Here is a 19,662-nt window from a genome sequence, read left to right as displayed (position 1 = left end):
GTGGGGGTAGCGCTGTGCATATATTCAAGGAGAGGGGGGGAGTGCTCTGTGACACTATATACAAGGGGGGGTTCTCCATTGCACTATATACAATGGGGGAGTGCTGGGTGGCCCTATATACAAGGGGGAGGGTAGCGCTGTGTGGGCATATATACAAGGGGGAGGGGAGCACTGTGTGACACTTTATACAAAGGGGGGGTGCTCTGTGACACTATATACAAGGGGGAGTTCTCTGTTACACTATATACAAGGGGGCGGGGAGCTCTGTGTGGCCCTATATGCCAGGGGGAGCACTGTGTGGCCCTATATACAAAGGGGGAGGGCTGTGTGACACTATATACAAGGGGGGGGGCTGTGTGGCCCTATCCACAGCGGTATGTGTGTGGCGCTCTTTACATGGGGTCCTCTGTGGCGCTATTTACAAGAGGGGAGGGTTGTATGGTGCTATCTATAGGGGGCTGTATGTAACGCTCTCTCTATGGGGGATGTGTGTGGTGCTAGCTATAGGGGATGTGTGTGGCGCTATCTATGGGGGGTGTGTAATATCTACAGGGGCTGTGTGTATCACTGTACAGGGGGCTGTGTGTAACGCTCTCTACGGGGGGATGTTTGATATCTACAAGGGGCTGTGTGTGGCGCTATCTATGGGGGTGTGTAATATCTACAGGGGCTGTGTGTGGTACTATCTATGGGGGTGTGTAATATCTACAGGGGGTGTGTAATATCTACAGGGGCTGTTTGTGGCACTATGTACAGGGGGCTGTGTGTATGTGGTGTTTTACAGTGTCTGGTATTATTATATTCAGGCGCACAGTGTTTGGTGCTATTATATTTAGGGGCACAGTATGTGGCACCATGATAATTTTATTTTCGTTTATAGGTGTAGAAATGTTGAAAAAGTGAGGAGTCGAAGACATCTGAGTGGAAAATTCTGCAGAAATGGGTCATGGCCGAGAGACGTCGTCATGAGCTCTGGACCGGATGGAGAGGAAAAGAGAAAAAAAACTACTAGAATCTGAGACGTCGTCACCTGTGAGTCGCTAGATATATAGAGAATCTGTCACCTCTCCTGACATGTTTATTATAGGAAATCCTTGTATTTCACAAAAAGTCTTTCTGCAGTCCAGGACTGATAGACAGGAGGATGTGACCCTGCACAGTGTGATACTGACAGTATGTAGGGACACAGCCCTGTGACAAGGGGAATCGTATCACCCATTTGTTAATGCTTGCCCAAAAAGGTAGTGTTAAAAATAGTTACGGCGCGGCAGGGCGGTCGGTGCGGAAGGGGGGCCCAAGTTTGGGGAACAGCCCAGGGCAGATTTTTTGCAGATTTTCCATCCTGGTTTGCGGGCAGAAAATCCACAGTGGAAGACTGTCATCCACATTCTGCTGAACATTCTCCAGACAGAAATCAGAGCATGCTCATTCTGTTCTGGATGTTCACGATGGATTTCACCTTTTACAATGTAGAAAGTACACAGCAAAAGCCACACGTAGCACCTATGGATTTTGCTGCAGAAATGCTGTGGAAAATTTGCAACAAATCCACCACATGTGTGGGTATTCTTTTTAAAGGAAAAGTGTCACGAAAAAAAAACTTTTTACATCAGTTTGATTTTAGTGCTTTATTAAAAACTTTTATATTTATTTGTGTGTTTGTGTTTTACATGTTTTTATTTTTTAACTTTTTCTTCCCTATGGGGGCTGCCATTTTTTTCTCCATTTCTGTATGTGTCGATTAACGACACATACAGACAAGGAGTACGGCAGCTACAGTCCCATAGTGAATGCGAACGGGGCCCGTTCCATCCACTATGGTGTACGCCGTCTGTGTGGGAACGGCGCATGCGCAGCTCCCACACAGTCCAAGTTGAACTGTGCGCCGTCCGGCGCCATTTTCCTGTAGACCGGAAGTCGCGGCCGGACAGCAAGATTACTACTTCCGGTCGCGGCTTCCGGACTTGTGCACTTGGAGCGGCGGTAGCAGACGGAGCGGACGGACTGGAGGGAGCGGCGGCGACTGGAGCAGGTAAGTGATTTCTGTGTATGTAAGTGTTTTACTGTGTGTTTACTAGTGTATGTTAAATAACTACACTGTGTGTTAGCTCAAAAAATGGCGACACACAGTGTAGGAGGTTTGACCGTTCAATCCCCTCGTTTCTCCCGGCACTAGCCAGGATAAAGGAGGGGGGGATTCTGAGAGCTCACTAGAGCGAGTGAGTTTTCCCAAATTTTGCAGCATAAAGCAATGTGGTTGCTTTACCACATGCAATGCTGCAATTTTGGGAATTGCTCCATCTAGTGACCAGCACTGGGAAATATTATAAATTAGAATCTAATTTATAATATTTCCTGACTCGTGAAAAAAATAAAAAAAAATTAGAACAATGTTTAATCACCTATACACTAATTGTTTAACTAAAAAAAAAAATACATTTTTTTCTAGCAACACATTCCCTTTAACTTAACAGTTATAGCAGAAACCTGCTAGGGCATATAATCCTTAATATAAAAAAAAGTGATGTCGTTTCCAGCTGGTATACCCAAGCGCCATATGTCAAGCAGTAATAGACAAATGCATCGACATATTGCAGGGCACATTGGAATAACCACAAGCATGTGTAATTATGACGATTTTTTAGAATGTGTTCTGGTTTGGAGAACTCCTTTTCAGATAGCTGGCCCCACAAGCGCAAGCTGATAATAAAGGTTCCAGCTGCTGGGAACCTCTAAAACCATTTGTTAGCTGCAAGGAAAACATAACAGGAAGCCCACTGAAATCAATAGCATGTTCAATGGATATCGATAGTCCTCCAAAGCTGAGAGTAATGCTGGACGTGGCTCGGATTAACCCCTTAAGGACGCAGCCACTTTTGGACCAAATGACAGAGCCTCATTTTTTAAATCTGACGTGTGTTACTTTATGTGGTAATAACTCTGGAATGCTTTTACCTATCCAAGCAATTCTGAGACTGTTTTCTCGTGACATATTGTACTTTATGTTAGCGAAAAAATTTGGTCGATATATTCAATATTTTTGTGTGAAAAACACCAAAATTTAGAGAAAATTTGCAAAAAATTAGCATTTTCTAAATTCAAATGTATCTGCTTGTAAGACAGATAGTTATACCACACAAAATAGTTACTAGCTAACATTTCCAATATGTCTACTTTAGATTGGCATCATTTTTTGAACATCCTTTTATTTTTCTAGGACGTTACAAGGCTTATAAGTTTAGCAGCAATTTCTCACATTTTCAAGAAAATTTCAAAAGCCAATTTTTTTAGGGAACAGTTCAGTTGTGAAGTGGCTTTGAGGGCCTTATATATTAGAAACCCCCGCAAATCACCCCACTTTAAAAACTGCACCCCTAAAAGTATTCAAAACAGCATTCAGAAAGTTTTTTTTTAACCCTTTAGGCGTTTCACAGGAAATAAAGCAAAGTAGAGGGGAAATTTACAAATTTCATTTTTTTTGCAGAAATTCAAATTTAATCCATTTTTCCTGTAATACTGAAGGTTTTTTTTTTGTTTTTTTTTTTTACCAGAGAAACACAACTGAATATTTATTGCCCTGATTCTGCAGTTTTTAGAAATATCTCACATGTGGCCCTAGTGCAGTAATGGACTGAAACACCAGCCTCCGAAGCAAAGGAGCACCTAGTGGATTTTAGAGCCTTCCTTTTCTTAGATTATATTTCAGGCACCATGTCAGGTTAGAAAAGGTCTTGTGGTGCCGAAACAAAGGAAACCCCCCCCCTCAAAATACCCCATTTTGGAAACTACACCCCTTGAGGAATTCATCTAGGAGTGTAGTGAGCATTTTGACCCCACAGGTGTTTCATAGATTTTATTAGAATTGGGCAGTGAAAATTAAAAATTACATTATTTTCCAATAAGATGTAGCTTTACCTTAAAATGTTTAATTTTTTCAACAAATAAATGAGGAAAATCACCCCAATATTTGTAAAGCAACTTCTCCAGAGTACGGAAATACCGAACTTGTGGTCATAAACTGCTACATGGGCAAGCGGCAGGACTCTGAAGGGAAGGCACGCTATTTAGCTTTTGGAGTGCTGGATTGATTTCTCTGCACCATGTCGCATTTGTAAAAGGTACCAGTGCAGTGGAAACCCCCCAAAAGTGACTCCATTTGGGAAACTACACCCCTCAAGGAATTTTTCAAGTAGTGTAGTGAGTGGGACACGTCGCACAATGGTATGTGGTGTCCTTACGAATGCCTTGCTTGGCGCACACATGGCATTTTTTTGGGGGGTTTCTGTTTTTTTCAGTGGGGGTATTTCTGTGGGGAAATGCTGGCCGGGAATTATCGTGCTGATGGAAGAACCAGATGAACTGCCCTCTCCTACCTGGTCATTAAATATCAGGAACTTGATGACCTTTTCCTGAAATTGCAGGAACGTATCCCCACTGCCGGCATATCTGCAGAGGACAAAGGCGTTGTATAAAGCCATCTGTGTAAGATGCACAGACAGCTTTTTATACCATACCTTGGTCTTGCGCATGGTGCTGTATGGTTTTATGACCTGGTCAGACAGGTCAACGCCACCCATATATTTGTTGTACTCCTGTGCACAATATGGTTTGGGAACTTGGGTGGTGGATCCGAGTACAGGGACTAGGCTGCCTCTGCTGTCCTGAATGCTGGTCAGTATAAGGACGTCCCTTTTATCCTTATACTTCAGGAGGAGCAGATCGTCACTGCAGACAGCTCTGCTCTCTCCTAATTTTAGGATCTGACCCAGCAAAGTTTTGGGGAGGCCCTTCTGATTTTTGCGGATTGTTCCGCACGCCAATGTGGATCTGGATGTCAGAACTTTTAGCAATTGGACACTGTTGTAAAACGTATCCAGATAAAGATGATATCCTTTGCCAAGTAAAGGATGGATAAGATCCCATACGATCTTTCCACTAATTCCTAGGAAGGGGGGGGGGCATTCTGGGGGATCTATTTTGGAGTCTTTCCCCTCATAAACCCTAAAAGAGTGAGTGTAACCGGTGGCGCTTTCACAGAGTTTGTACAGTTTTATGCCGTACCGGGCTCTTTTATTGGGTAGATACTGCCTGAAGTGCAGTCTACCCTTGAAGCTTACCAATGATTCATCTACCGAAATATTTTATTGGGGGGTATAAACTTGGGAAAAACTTTGGGAGTAGTGGGCAATCAATGGTCTTATTTTATACAGCCTATCAAAACGTGGGTCCTATGGGGGTGGGCACTGACTATTATCGTAATGAAGGAACTTTACGATGGCTTCGAATCGCATCCTTATCATTACTGTGCGGTAAAGGGGGGTATTATATAAAATATCAGGGGACCAATAGTCTCTAATACTGGGCTTTTTTATGAGACCAAATCTTAAAAATAAGCCCCAAAACTTCCGCAATTACACTGCGTTTGTGGGGGTCCAATTTTGGCCTCTCCCATAAAATGAGTCGGGATTCTGGGCGATAAATTGTTCCGCATAAATGTTGGTCTGCTGGACAATTAATTCTAAAAGGGTGTCTGAAAAAAAAACTTTAAAATAATCAATGGGGCTGAAATCCGTAGTGTCAATTTGAATGCCTGAGGGGGCTGTAAATTCAGGCACCTGGGGGGTATAATTGTCTGCAGCTACCCATGTCAGCACAGGCAGAGCAGGACCTACGGCTCTTCTGCGCCGACGGGGGGGGGGGTGCAGACTCAGAGTCACTCGATGAAGATGAAAGCACGAACTGTGCTTCACCTTCACTTGCGCTGTCCGTATCGGAACACAACATCTCACACGCTTCCTCGGCTATGAAGACTCTTTTGGCCATAATTTTGTTCAGCTACTAACTAACTAACTGTTTTTTTGTAACTTTTTTTTTTTTATAATTTTTTAACATTTTTTTTTTACTTTTTTTAAAAAACTTTTTTTAACAAAAAATAAACCGTGCTATTCTCAACTGCGCAATGAGAACCGACCAGCAACGCTGCTGTATTCAAAAAGTAAGCGTACCCTACCTACCAGGGGGAAAACTTAATGAGACGTGGCATTGCTACCTAACAGGGAACTCGGGCAGTGGTCAATCTAGGGACACAGCAGGGTGATGGCGACCAGGTACTGTGACAGCTGGGCACAGATCACACGGCAGAAGAACACTGTGGGTGACTGAAATTATATAATTATATATCTTACAACCAGTGGGCACCAAAGGTGGTGATCACTGGTCAGTGGGCACAAGAGGGGCAGATCGCTGTTTTTTTTTTTTTGTTTTTTTTTTAACAAGTGTTCTTTCCTCTCACTGTCCTTTCACTCGCTTCCGACTCTGACAAGCTCTGTGACAGAAATTAGCTTGTCAGAGCCGGAGATTCCGGCAAAACAATCCTCCTGCGCTGTGATTTGCCTGTCAGTACTGACTGGCCAATCACAGCTCATGCCAGCACGGGACCACTCTGATTGGTCCTGTGCCGCGAGTCCTGCTCGGCAACTGTCTATGACAGTTGCAATCAGGACGCTGTCACCATGTCTATTGACATGGTGACAGTTTAAAGCTTGGGCGTAACTGTACGCCCTATTGCGGGAAATCACTTTGATTTCGGACGTACAGTCACCCCCAAAAGCGGGAAGGGGTTAAGGAATAATACTACAGCAATTGTTTTCCCTGCCTATATAGTGCAGCATAGGTTATTATTAAAGAATAGTGTTGAGGCTCCTGTGTATGCCTTGTGAATACTTGTTTGAGTTGATGTGCCATTTATGGCCGGTTCCCCTATGACATGACTCCCTTAATGTAGTCTACATTTCCTACGATACTTCTGGCTTTGCAGCGGTAGAGGAGACACAGTCTCATCACACTGCACTTGCTCTTCTCTGAATTCTTTCTAAATGACAGATCAGAAGCATAGAACTTCTGTGGCCTAACTGCAGAGTCTCAGTTTATCCTTTGTGATGCAGATTTACACTACTCTCCCTGCCTTCTGCTTGTGATAGATCAGTGACGTACTGCAGAACTGCTGTCTCCGAACACTGCAGAGTCTCAGTGTATCCTACGTGATGCAGCTTAAGTAAGCTGGTCTCTTCTGACCCCTGCTAGTGATAGATTTCTGTCAGCTCTTACAAGGAGGAGACGGGAGAGCAGTGAGGAGCAGCATCTCATAGAAATACGATGTAGATTCTGCACACAGCACTTACAGATAGTATAGAGAGTGTGAGTCAGGGGAGTTTTCTAACTCTGCAGCTAATCATTGTATGGACTAACCTGTTATATCTATGGACTAACCTGTTATATCACTGCACTCCTGGACCCTTATGCCTCATGCACACCACCGTGTGCGCCGTCCGAGTCCCATCAGTGATCAGAGGATAGATAGAACATGTTCTATCTTTCCTCAGATCGGAGACTCAGATCATTTTTCACGGACCTGATTCACCCGCTAAAGTGAATGGGTCCGTGAAGACTATCGGATGCCGTCAAAAACGGCCCGAGTGGCACAACGGTCGTGTGCATGAGGCATTCAATAGGGCAGAAATAATCTCTTCAGCAGCACAAGATACATAGGGATAGGGGCATGGTACAAATAGAGAAACAAGGAGGGTGGTGCTGGGTGGAGAGGGGAGGTGTCTCAGAGCTGCCAGGAGGGAATTGATAGGTGGTAATGTAATCCTGTAGTTTACAAAAAGTCAGCCACACAGGAGAGACTGACCTCCTGTCTATACACGAAAGTATGGTCTATTTTGGTGGTCAGACTGAGATCACATGACACAGCTGCTTATAATGAAAGGGTTCAAAATGTATAGATGCAACTGAGCTGAGAAGAAAGAAATGACACTGCTAGAATATTGCTGGTGAGTTAGCATATGTGCAACAAAAAAAATTCTGGCAAATTTAATGCTGACAGAAGACCCAACAGAGGCTAAAACACCAACTATAGTGTTACTTTTGGAAAATAAACTACATAGGTTGGTGTAAGGTATACAGTTAAAAATTGTAATAATAAAATTATAGTTAAAGGGGTTATCTGAGAGTTAAAAAAATAAAAATAATAACGGTTAGCAGCAATTGTTATAAAATGAAAAAAAACAAAAAACAGTACTTACCTATCAAACCCCCCACTGCTGTAGCGCAGACGCTTCTGTAGTCCTCCACCGGTGTTTGTTTAATGTCAAGGTGACGTGACATGCTGTCAGCACATGACCTATGCGCTGTGGCCAGTAATTGGCTTCAGCAGTCACAAGCCAGTACAGCATGTCATCGCTCCTGGAAAGAAAATAAAGACCAGCAGGGGATTTAACAGGTGAGTTCAATTTTTAATTTATAACATTTGCTGCTGACAGTTCTTTTTTTTAACTCTTAGACAACTCCTTTAATGACTATTCGAGTTAATTATGATGTCGATATTGATGCAGATGCTGATTTGGAGCCACACCAGGTCTCCATAACAATGCTGTCATCAGTGTTTTCATCAGAATCTCTCAGTAGTTCTGTCTGAGGCTTTGGGCCTGTAACTTAACCCCTTAGTGACCAGCCCATTTTAGGCCCTAATGACCAAGCTATTTTATTCGTTTTTCTATAGTCGCATTCAAAGAGCTATAACTTTTTTATTTTTCCGCCGACATAGCTGTATGAGGACTTGTTTTTTGCGGGATTAGTTGTACTTTTTAATAGCACCATTTTAGCGTACATATAATTTTTTTATTAACTTTTTTTGGGGGATTATAAAAAAAAAAAACTGAAATTCCACCATTGTTATATGCGTTTTAAATTGACGCCGTTCACTGTGCGGCGTAAATAACGTTACCTTTATTCTATGGGTCGGTACGATTACGGCGATACCACATATATATAGGTTTTTTTATGTTTTACGACTTTTGCACAATAAAAACACTTTTGAACTAAAATTATTTGTTTTTGCATCGTCGCTTTCCAAGAGCCGTAATTTTTTTATTTTTCCATCAATGTAGTGATTTTTGGGCTTGTTTTTTGCGGGATGAGACGTAGTTTTGATTAGTACTGTTTTGGGGTGCATGGAACTTATTGATTCATTTTTATTGTGACTTTTTTGGGGGGCAATGGGAAAAAATTGCAATTTCGCCATTTGTTTTTTGCGTTTGTTTTTACAGTGTTCACCTTGCGGTTTAAATTACATATTAACTTTATTAATTGAGTCATTACGGTCGCGGCGATACCATATACAGTGAAGGAAATAAGTATTTGATCCCTTGCTGATTTTGTAAGTTTGCCCACTGTCAAAGACATGAACAGTCTAGAATTTTTAGGCTAGGTTAATTTTACCAGTGACAGATAGATTATATATAAAAAAAAAAAATCACATTGTCAAAATTATATATATTTATTTGCATTGTGCACAGAGAAATAAGTATTTGATCCCTTTGGCAAACAAGACTTAATACTTGGTGGCAAAACCCTTGTTGGCAAGCACAGTAGTCAGACATTTTTAGTAGTTGATGATGAGGTTTGCACACATGTTAGATGGAATTTTGGCCTACTCCTCTTTGCAGATCATCTGTAAATCATTAAGATTTCGAGGCTGTCGCTTGGCAACTCGGATCTTCAGCTCCCTCCATAAGTTTTCGATGGGATTAAGGTCTGGAGACTGGCTAGGCCACTCCATGACCTTAATGTGCTTCTTTTTGAGCCACTCCTTTGTTGCCTTGGCTGTATGTTTCGGGTAATTGTCGTGCTGGAAGACCCAGCCACGAGCCATTTTTAATGTCCTGGTGGAGGGAAGGAGGTTGTCACTCAGGATTTGACGGTACATGGCTCCATCCATTCTCCCATTGATGCGGTGAAGTAGTCCTGTGCCCTTAGCAGAGAAACACCCCCAAAACATAATGTTTCCACCTCCATGCTTGACAGTGGGGACAGTGTTGTTTGGGTCATAGGCAGCATTTCTCTTCCTCCAAAAACGGCGAGTTGAGTTAATGCCAAAGAGCTCAATTTTAGTCTCATCTGACCACAGCACCTTCTCCCAATCACTCTCAGAATCATCCAGATGTTCATTTGCAAACTTCAGACGGGCCTGTACATGTGCCTTCTTGAGCAGGGGGACCTTGCGGGCACTGCAGGATTTTAATCCATTACGGCGTAATGTGTTACCAATGGTTTTCTTGGTGACTGTGGTCCCAGCTGCCTTGAGATCATTAACAAGCTCCCCCCGTGTAGTTTTCGGCTGAGCTCTCACCTTCCTCAGGATCAAGGATACCCCACGAGGTGAGATTTTGCATGGAGCCCCACATCGATGTCGATTGACAGTCATTTTGTATGTCTTCCATTTTCTTACTATTCCACCAACAGTTGTCTCCTTCTCACCCAGCATCTTACTTATGATTTTGTAGCCCATTCCAGCCATGTGCAGGTCTATGATCTTGTCCCTGACATCCTTAGAAAGCTCTTTGGTCTTGCCCATGTTGTAGAGGTTAGAGTCAGACTGATTAATTGAGCCTGTGGACAGGAGTCTTTTATACAGGTGACCATTTAAGACAGCTGTCTTTAATGCAGGCACCAAGTTGATTTGGAGCGTGTAACTGGTCTGGAGGAGGCTGAACTCTTAATGGTTGGTAGGGGATCAAATACTTATTTCTCTGTGTACAATGCAAATAAATATATATAATTTTTACTATGTGATTTTCTTTTTTTTTTTTTATATATATAATCTATCTCTCACTGGTAAAATTAACCTAGCCTAAAAATTCTAGACTGTTCATGACTTTGACAGTGGGCAAACTTACAAAATCAGCAAGGGATCAAATACTTATTTCCTCCACTGTATGTGTACTTTTATTTATTTTTTACACTTTTACTAAATAAAACCACTTTTTATGGGAAAAAATGTTTTTTGTTTTTTTTTTTACTGTGATTTTTATTATTAATCTTTATTTCACATTTATTACTTATTTTATTAGACCCACTAGGGGACTTTACTGTGCGATCTTCAGATCGCTGCTATAATGCTTTGGTATACTTCGTATACCAGAACATTATTGCCTGTCAGTGTAAATCTGACAGGCAATCTATTAGGACGTGCCTCCGGCGCATCCTAACAGGCATATGTCCAGGGCAGACCTGGGGGCTTTTATCAAGCCCCCGGCTGCCATGACACCACATCGGAGACCCGCGATTGCATTTGCGGGCCGCCAATGGGTGAGAGAGGGAGCTCACTCTCTCTGTAAGCAAGTTAAATGCCGCGGTCGCTATTGACGGGTTAAACGGCCGCGATCGAAGTAAACTTCGATCGCTGGTGTTGGAGCAGGAAGCCCAGCTTTCAGCAGGGAGCAGAGCCCCGGCTCCAGCCTGCACGGGACACCGGTGCAGGACTTAGACTGGGCCAACGTGAAAAGGCGACGGCCTAGCCTAAGGCCCCTTAGTGACCAACGTGAAAAGGCGTACTGGTGGTCACTAAGGGGTTAAAGCAGTCATATGTCAACATAAAAGTTAAATATTACAAAACAGTTTTCGGGTTTTTTAATGTACGTTTAAGGACCGTTGTAAATTTTCTTTTGGACAGTATTACAATCTAAATGAAATATAAAGGGCATCTACAGAAAAATGCTGATAAGCCCTGCAGGACACAAGGTACATCGTACTGTTTTGTTGAAGTGCACAATGTCCTGTGCTGAGTTTCTATCATTATAAGCAATACGAGCAAATAACTTAGTAGATACTCAATCTTCATACTTATTATATTCGTGATGAAAATAAGTATTTATGATGTTAACTGCGTATCGTCAATCAGAGACTGTAGAGCTGTAGTTCAGCAATTTAACACTGATCTTATTACATTTTGGTTATTTTGTAATGTACAGTGAACTATATCAATCTTTATAATCCAACCAAGCAATCAGACAAAATGCACAACCCGGCAAGAACGCAGACAGCTAGATTAATACCAGCCATTTATCACCCAATGTGCGGTGACCTTCTCCTCAGCCAAGGAAACCAAGTATTCAGTTGGACTAAGTAAAACTAAGGGAGCTGGAACCAAGGTCATCAATGAGAATGTGTCATCCTCTTTTTGGACATGGCATGGGCTTGAAAAACGCTTACTGTATAGTTTGAAAAAGTCTCACTCAGGCCTTATTTACACGAGCGTAGTTCACGCGCGTCGTACGGACCCATGTTAGTCAATGGGGCCGTTCAGACATTCCATTATTTTCACGCAGCGTGTGTCCGCTGCGTAAAACTCGCGACATGTCCTATACTTGGGCGTTTTTCGCGCATCACGCACCCATTGAAGTCAATGGGTGTGTGAAAATCGTGCACAGTACACGGAAGCACCAAACACTTATGACACACGGAACTGCAACGCGCAAAAAACGCGTTTTTTGCGCGCGCAAAACGTACACGTTCGTGTGAATTTCGCCTTAGGGTCAATGCACACGATGCGTATTACGTGCGTTTTGCCACGCGTATTTGCGTGCGGCAAAACTGCAGCATAATACATTACCAGCAAAGCCAATGAGATTCCAGGAAATCTCGTGTACACGCTGCAGTATTTTTCTGTACGTAAATTTACCTGCGGTGCGGATTTTTAAATCCACATCATTTCAATTTATCTTGCTTTTCCGCTTGAGAATTGTATATGCCTATTGTTGAGGAAAATGTCACCAAAATCCGCTGCGTGAAAATTCGCCGAAAAACACATCAAAATGTAAAAAACCGCCTCGAAAAATGCACAATTAGGTGCGGTATTTACCTGCGAATTTTCTGCATATTGCTGTGTTTTTGGTGCGTACTTTCCGCAGCAAAATACGCAACGTGTGCATGTAGCCTAAGGGTATGTTCACACGTACAAAATGAAGTGGCTGAAAATTACGGAGCTGTTTTCAAGATTTTTTAAGCTGAAAATGAAGTTTTTTTTAAACTTTTTTTTAGACGTTTTTGTAGTTGTTTTTCATACTGTCAATGGAAAATCAGCTCCAATTCCTTTGAATGCAGGAGCGTAAAAATATATCTGAAGAGCATAGTGTATTTCCCATTGAATTCAATGTTCCACAGTGACCACCAGGCTGCGCTCGCGAGCTCAGTCCAGACTTAAGAAGCCAAAGCGCACGCAGGTGGGAGATTGAGCTGATTGCTCCCAGAGCACCCTGGGCTATAAGAAGGGCCCAGCCCCTTCCTCCCATGCCTGAGCATCTTTGTTGTACCCAAAGTTTATCTATGCAAATGGTCTCCTAGTGTCTTCCAGTTCCCAGTATTTCCCGTACCTGTATCTTGTATCCCGTGCTATCCTGGTCAAGTGCTGTGCTGAGCTGTAGTCATGCTGTGCTGCATACCATGCCTGTCCTTCTACACCACGCCTGACGTCTGCCTGCTGCCTAGTCCCAGTCGAGCCTGCCTTGCTACTGTCCGAGCTGCCACAGGTACCCTATACGAACTGTTGACTGTTACCTGCGCCCTGTTGGCCAGCTGCCATACCGCCAAGGCGGTACGGCCCAGTGGGTCCACAAACCCAACGTGACATAGGCATTTTGCTAGTGTTTTTCCAGGTGTATTTCAAGGCGTTTACACTCAGAAATACACCTGAAAAAGCTATGTGTGAACATACCCCTAGTGCCGAAACATTGCTGGTGTCTGTACTATGGGACAATAAAAAGATTTGCTTTTTTAGAATGCTGTGAATCCCTGAGTAGACTAGAGCTGACCCATAATGACGGTCTGTGGCATTCTTACATCCCCATTTAAAGTGGCTGATGTGCTGTTCCTATTTCTACAAGCTATAAGAACGTGTCACCCTTTTTTTGGACATGGTATGAGCTTTCTGAGGGATAGCTGGTCTTGGAATTTTGTGATATCCTGTTTGTCTTCCGTACCTGCAGTGTATTTCAATATATGGCCAGCTGCTGTATTCAGTTCTCTCCCTGATCCGTCAGTCAGCTCCCTGACGGCAAACTTAGCAGCTCCTCCTTTGTAGGCTCATGTACGAGCATTTAGGCCTCATTTACACGAGCGTAATATACGCGCGTGCTTTTCACGCGTGTCGTACGCATCTATATTACTCTATGGGGCAGTGCAGACGATACGTTGCGTAAAACTCACGACATGTTCTATAATCGTGCGTTTTTCGCACATCACGCACCCATTGAAGTCAATGGGTGCGTGAAAACCACGAAGGTCGCACGGAAGCACTTCCGTGCGAACTGCGTGATTCCCGCAAGAGCTGTCAAACTGAATGTAAACAGAAAAGCACCACGTGCTTTTCTGTTTACAAACATCCGAACGGAGTGTCTTAGACATGAGCGAACCGAACTTTACCGGGTTCGGCCGAACTCGTTTTGACCGAACCCGGCAGGAGACAGTCACTGTGCAGGGTGCTGAAAGAGTTTAAACTGGTTCAGCACCCTGGACAGTGACTTCCGATTCCAATATACGTGTACGTGTAAAAAAAAAAAAAGTTATGACTTACCGATAACTCCCGGGTTCTTCCTTCAGTCTGACCTCCCGGGATGACAATTCAGTCCAAGTGACAGCTGCAGCCAATCGCAAGCCAAGCACAGGCTGCAGCGGTCACATGGACTGCCGCGTCATCCAGGGAGGTGGGGCCAGATGTCAAGAGAGGCGCGTCACCAAGGACGCGTCACCAAGGACGCGTCACCAAGGCAACGGCCGGGAAGTTCTCGGTAAGTATGAACCTCTTTTTTTTTTAAACAGGTTACTCGATATGGTGATCGGAATTCACTGTCGAGGGTGCTGAAAGAATTACTGCCGATCAGTTAACTCTTTCAGCACCATGGACAGTGACTGACGTCGACTAGCCTCATCTCTATGATGGCGGCTGCGCGAAAATCACGCAGCCGCGCATCATACACGGATGACACACGGAGCTGTCAAGTGCCTTTTGCGCACGCAAAACGCTGCGTTTTTTGCGCGCGCAAAACGCACACGCTCGTGTAAATGAGGCCTTAGTGTGACATCTGCGCATGTGCAAGGTCCTACACACTGGTGTGTGCTGTGCAGATTAGAACAGTTTCCCTTTAGTTATTCTGCAGCCACTTTCTCCTCTTCACTGAGGACTACAGTTTATGCCCAGCCATCTCTCCCAACCACAAATATCTAAGCATGCACAGTGCAACATGTCCCCTGTGTTAGCCAGGGCCGGTTTTAGACGAAGTGTGGAACTGGGTAAAGTTAAAAGTGGGGCCCCAAATGCTGAATTAGGGCCTGTTCACATCTGCGTCGGGGATCCATTGATGGCTTTCGTCAGACCTTTCTGTTAGGGGAACCCATGAACGCAAACCAAACGGAAAAAAGAAACCATTTGCAACGGAAACATTACCATTGAAATCAATGGTAATGCAAATGGAATGCTGTTTGTCTCTGTTCCGTAAGGTTTCCGTTTTTTTGGCTGAAAAAATAGCGCAGTCAACTGCGTTTCTGTTTGCCTTTCCGTTGATGGGTTCCTCCGTCAGAAAGGTCTGACGGAAGCCATCAATGGAAACCTAACAGAAACGCAGTTGCGCAGCACCCTGGACAGTGACTTCCGATTCCAATATACGTGTACGTGTAAAAAAAAAAAAAAGTTCTGACTTACCGATAACTCCCGGCTTCTTCCTCCAGTCTGACCTCCCTGGATGACAATTCAGTCCAAGTGACAGCTGCAGCCAATCACAAGCCAAGCACAGGCTGCAGCGGTCAGATGGACTGCCGCGTCATCCAGGGAGGTGGGGCCAGATGTCAAGAGAGGCGCGTCACCAAGGACGCATCACCAAGGCAACGGCCGGGAAGTTCTCGGTAAGTATGAACCTCTTTTTTTTTAAACAGGTTACTCGATATGGTGATCGGAATTCACTGTCGAGGGTGCTGAAAGAGTTACTGCCGATCAGTTAACTCTTTCAGCACCATGGACAGTGACTGACGTCGACTAGCCTCATCTCTATGATGGCGGCTGCGCGAAAATCACGCAGCCGCGCATCATACACGGATGACACACGGAGCTGTCAAGTGCCTTTTGCGCACGCAAAACGCTGCGTTTTTTGCGCGCGCAAAACGCACACGCTCGTGTAAATGAGGCCTTAGTGTGACAGCTGCGCATGTGCAAGGTCCTACACACTGGTGTGTGCTGTGCAGATTAGAACAGTTTCCCTTTAGTTATTCTGCAGCCACTTTCTCCTCTTCACTGAGGACTACAGTTTATGCCCAGCCATCTCTCCCAACCACAAATATCTAAGCATGCACAGTGCAACATGTCCCCTGTGTTAGCCAGGGCCGGTTTTAGACGAAGTGTGGAACTGGGTAAATTTAAAAGTGGGGCCCCAAATGCTGAATTAGGGCCTGTTCACATCTGCGTCGGGGATCCATTGATGGCTTTCGTCAGACCTTTCTGTTAGGGGAACCCATGAACGCAAACCAAATGGAAAAAAGAAACCATTTGCAACGGAAACATTACCATTGAAATCAATGGTAATGCAAACGGAATGCTGTTTGTCTCTGTTCCGTAAGGTTTCCGTTTTTTTGGCGGAAAAAATAGCGCAGTCAACTGCGTTTCTGTTTGCCTTTCCGTTGATGGGTTACCTCCGTCAGAAAGGTCTGACGGAAGCCATCAATGGAAACCTAACACTGAAGTTAACAGGCCCTTACTGTATTAATAATGCAGTCAATTCAGAAGGTGTGCAGAGAACGGCATCTCTGATTTCTAGCGTGTCCAGGAGTGTTGCAAGCCCCAAAGCATTTGTCCCCCCTCTCAAACCAAAAAATTATCTATATACATCTATTTCTATCATACCACTATACCAGATTAAATATTACGTGCATACTGTTACTGAACACAACTCACTTATAAAGACCAATACTACCAATAATAATACATAAGATCCAAATAATACAGCCACACCATAACCACATAGTGACTGAATAATTACCCCCATACTGTTACTAAATAATACAGCCACAACATAACCACAAAGTGGCTGAATAATACTCCCATACAGTTACTGAACAATACCGCCACACCATAACCACATAGGGACTGAATAATACCTCCATACTGTTACTGAATAATACCGCCACACCATAACCACATAGTGACTGAATAATACCCCCATATTGTTACTGAATAATACCACCACACCATAACCACATAGTGACTGAATAATACCTCCATACTGTTACTGAACAATACCACCACACCATAACGACACAGGGACTGAATAACACCCCCATACTGTTACTGAATAATACCGCTACACCATAACCACATTGTGACTGAATAATACCCCCATACTGTTATGAATAATACCACCACACCATAACCACATAGTGACTGAATAATACCGCCACATCATAACCGCATAGTGACTGAATAATACCTCCATACTGTTACTGAATAATACCACCACACCATAACCGCATAGTGACTGAATAATACCTCCATACGGTTACTGAATAATACCACCACGCCATGACCATATAGTAACTGAATAATACCCCAAACTGTTACTGAATAATACCTCCATACCATAACCACATAATGACGGAATTATACCTCCATACTGTTACTGAATAATACCACCACACCATAACCACATAGGGACTGAATAATACCCCCATACCGTTACTGAATAATACCGCTACACCATAACCACATTGTGACTGAATCATACCACCATACTGTTATTGAATAATACCGCCACACCATAATCACAGTGACTGAATAATACCGCCACGCCATGACCACATAGTAGATGAATAATACCACCATACTGTTACTGAATAATACCGCCACGCCATGACAACATAGTGACTGAATATTACCCCATACTGTTACTGAATAAAAACCACTATACAAAGACCAATATTACCACCATATAGTGACCATGTAGTGGTAGATGCCAGTTATACACAGGAGCTCTGCAGTCAATATAAGTGATAACAGCACATTTATATCTAGTGTCTCACAGGTGATGTTTTCTCTGATTAGAGTCGTTCACTTTCCCTTTTTTTCTCCATTTGGCCCAGACAACTGTGACGACTTATTCCAGCCGCGACTCGTCTCTGCATAATTCGACGCAGACATGTTGGTTTCTCGCTTTTCCGGCATCCTCCCCACCTATACCCCATCCTTTAAACCAGTGGTCCCCAACCTTTTTTGCACCAAGGACTAGTTTGATGCAAGAAATTTTTTCCGCAGCAAGTCAATTGTATTTGCGTAAACGCTGCTTATTTATTGTGGGTTTTCCCCATTGAGTTAAATAGGGGGGTAAAATCCACAACAAATCGCAGCAGGGGCGTAGCTAAAGGCTCATGGGCCCTGGTGCAAGAATGCAGCTTGGGCCACGCTACCCCTCCCCAACACCACCAGACCCCTGCCCGCACCTATGTCCTTGCCCAACAGTCCCCATAGATGCCCCCACAGTATAATGCCCCAATAGCTGCCTCCACTGTATAATGCCCCCCATAGCTTCCCCCACACCGTATAATGCCCCCATAGTGTAATGCTTCCCATAGCTGCCCCCACACAGTATTATGCTCCCCATAGCTTCCCACCTACAGTATAATGCTCCCATAGTATAATGCTCCCCATAGCTGCCCCCACACAGTATAATACTCCCCATAGCTGCCCCATACAATATAATGCTCCCCATAGCTGCCCCCACAGTATAATGCCCCCCATACAGTATAAGGCCTCCCATACAGTATAAGGCCCCCCTTAGCTGCCCCATACAGTAAAATGCTCCCATAGCTGCCACCATATCAGCCCCCTTCCCATACCCAGTATAATACCCCCATATGTGCCTAATAAAAAATAATTACATAATTACTTACCTATCCCCGTTCCAACGACGGGTGGAGGATCTTTCCCCTCCGATCTATACTATGAGTGACTCGGCGCAGACAGGCGCGATGACGTCACTCGGCACAGACATGCACGATGACGTCACTACATCGCCGAGCTGCTCATGGCAGAGTGAATGCTGGGGCAAGGAGCCATCACTCTTGCTCCAGCATTCAATTTAACTGTATCTGCATCCTAAGAATGCAGATGCAGTTGGAACTGGGACCAGCGGTGGTCACATGGGATGAAACATCATCCCAGGAGGCCGGCCTGAATGACATTAGAGGGCCGGCCTCCTGGGATGACGTTTCATCCCATGTGACCGCCGCTGCAGCCAAACACAGGCTGCAGCGGTCTCCTGGGATGGAACGTCATCCCAGGAGCCTGCTCAGCAGTTTTCCGCAGTGGACATTTCGGGCGAAAAACTGCACCACAGTTTGATACGGCTTTTCGCCCGAAATTCCCAGAGGCCACCGGGGCGGATACCAGATACCGCGGCCCAGTACCAAATGATCCGGGGCCTGGTATTTGTCCGCGGACCGTTGGTTGGGGATCACTGCTCTAAACAACCTCATAATCCACAGTGCCCAAGATGATATTAGTGATCCCTCAGTGCTAGACACAATAAAAGTACCCCATCAATAACCGTGCCCACAGCAGTAATGCCCACTTTGTGCCCCCTGTAGGTAGCGCCACAGTCCCTACCTTGTATATAGTGCCACACAGCCCTAGTACAAAGTGCCATACAGCCCCTATTAGTAGATAGAGCCACACAGCCCCTCTTGTATATAGTGCCTCACTCAACCCCCTAATAGACAGTGCCACACAGCCCCCTTGTATATAGTGCCACAGTCCCCCTTAGTATAGTGCCACACAGCGCCCCT

General features: G+C 44.3%; 1 protein-coding gene across 1 annotated transcript in view; it reads right to left on the bottom strand.

Annotated features, from left to right (window-relative positions):
* The window catches only part of TMEM255B (transmembrane protein 255B), an 82,039-nt gene that overhangs the window by 18,478 nt on the left and 43,899 nt on the right, over positions 1-19,662 (bottom strand). The gene's annotated exons all lie outside the window — the stretch shown is intronic.

Source organism: Rhinoderma darwinii, chromosome 2 (genome assembly GCF_050947455.1).
Source record: "Rhinoderma darwinii isolate aRhiDar2 chromosome 2, aRhiDar2.hap1, whole genome shotgun sequence".
Classification (NCBI taxonomy): domain Eukaryota; kingdom Metazoa; phylum Chordata; class Amphibia; order Anura; family Rhinodermatidae; genus Rhinoderma; species Rhinoderma darwinii.
The sequence above is the reverse complement of the archived record's forward strand: the minus strand, read 5'-3'. Positions and strand labels throughout refer to the sequence as shown.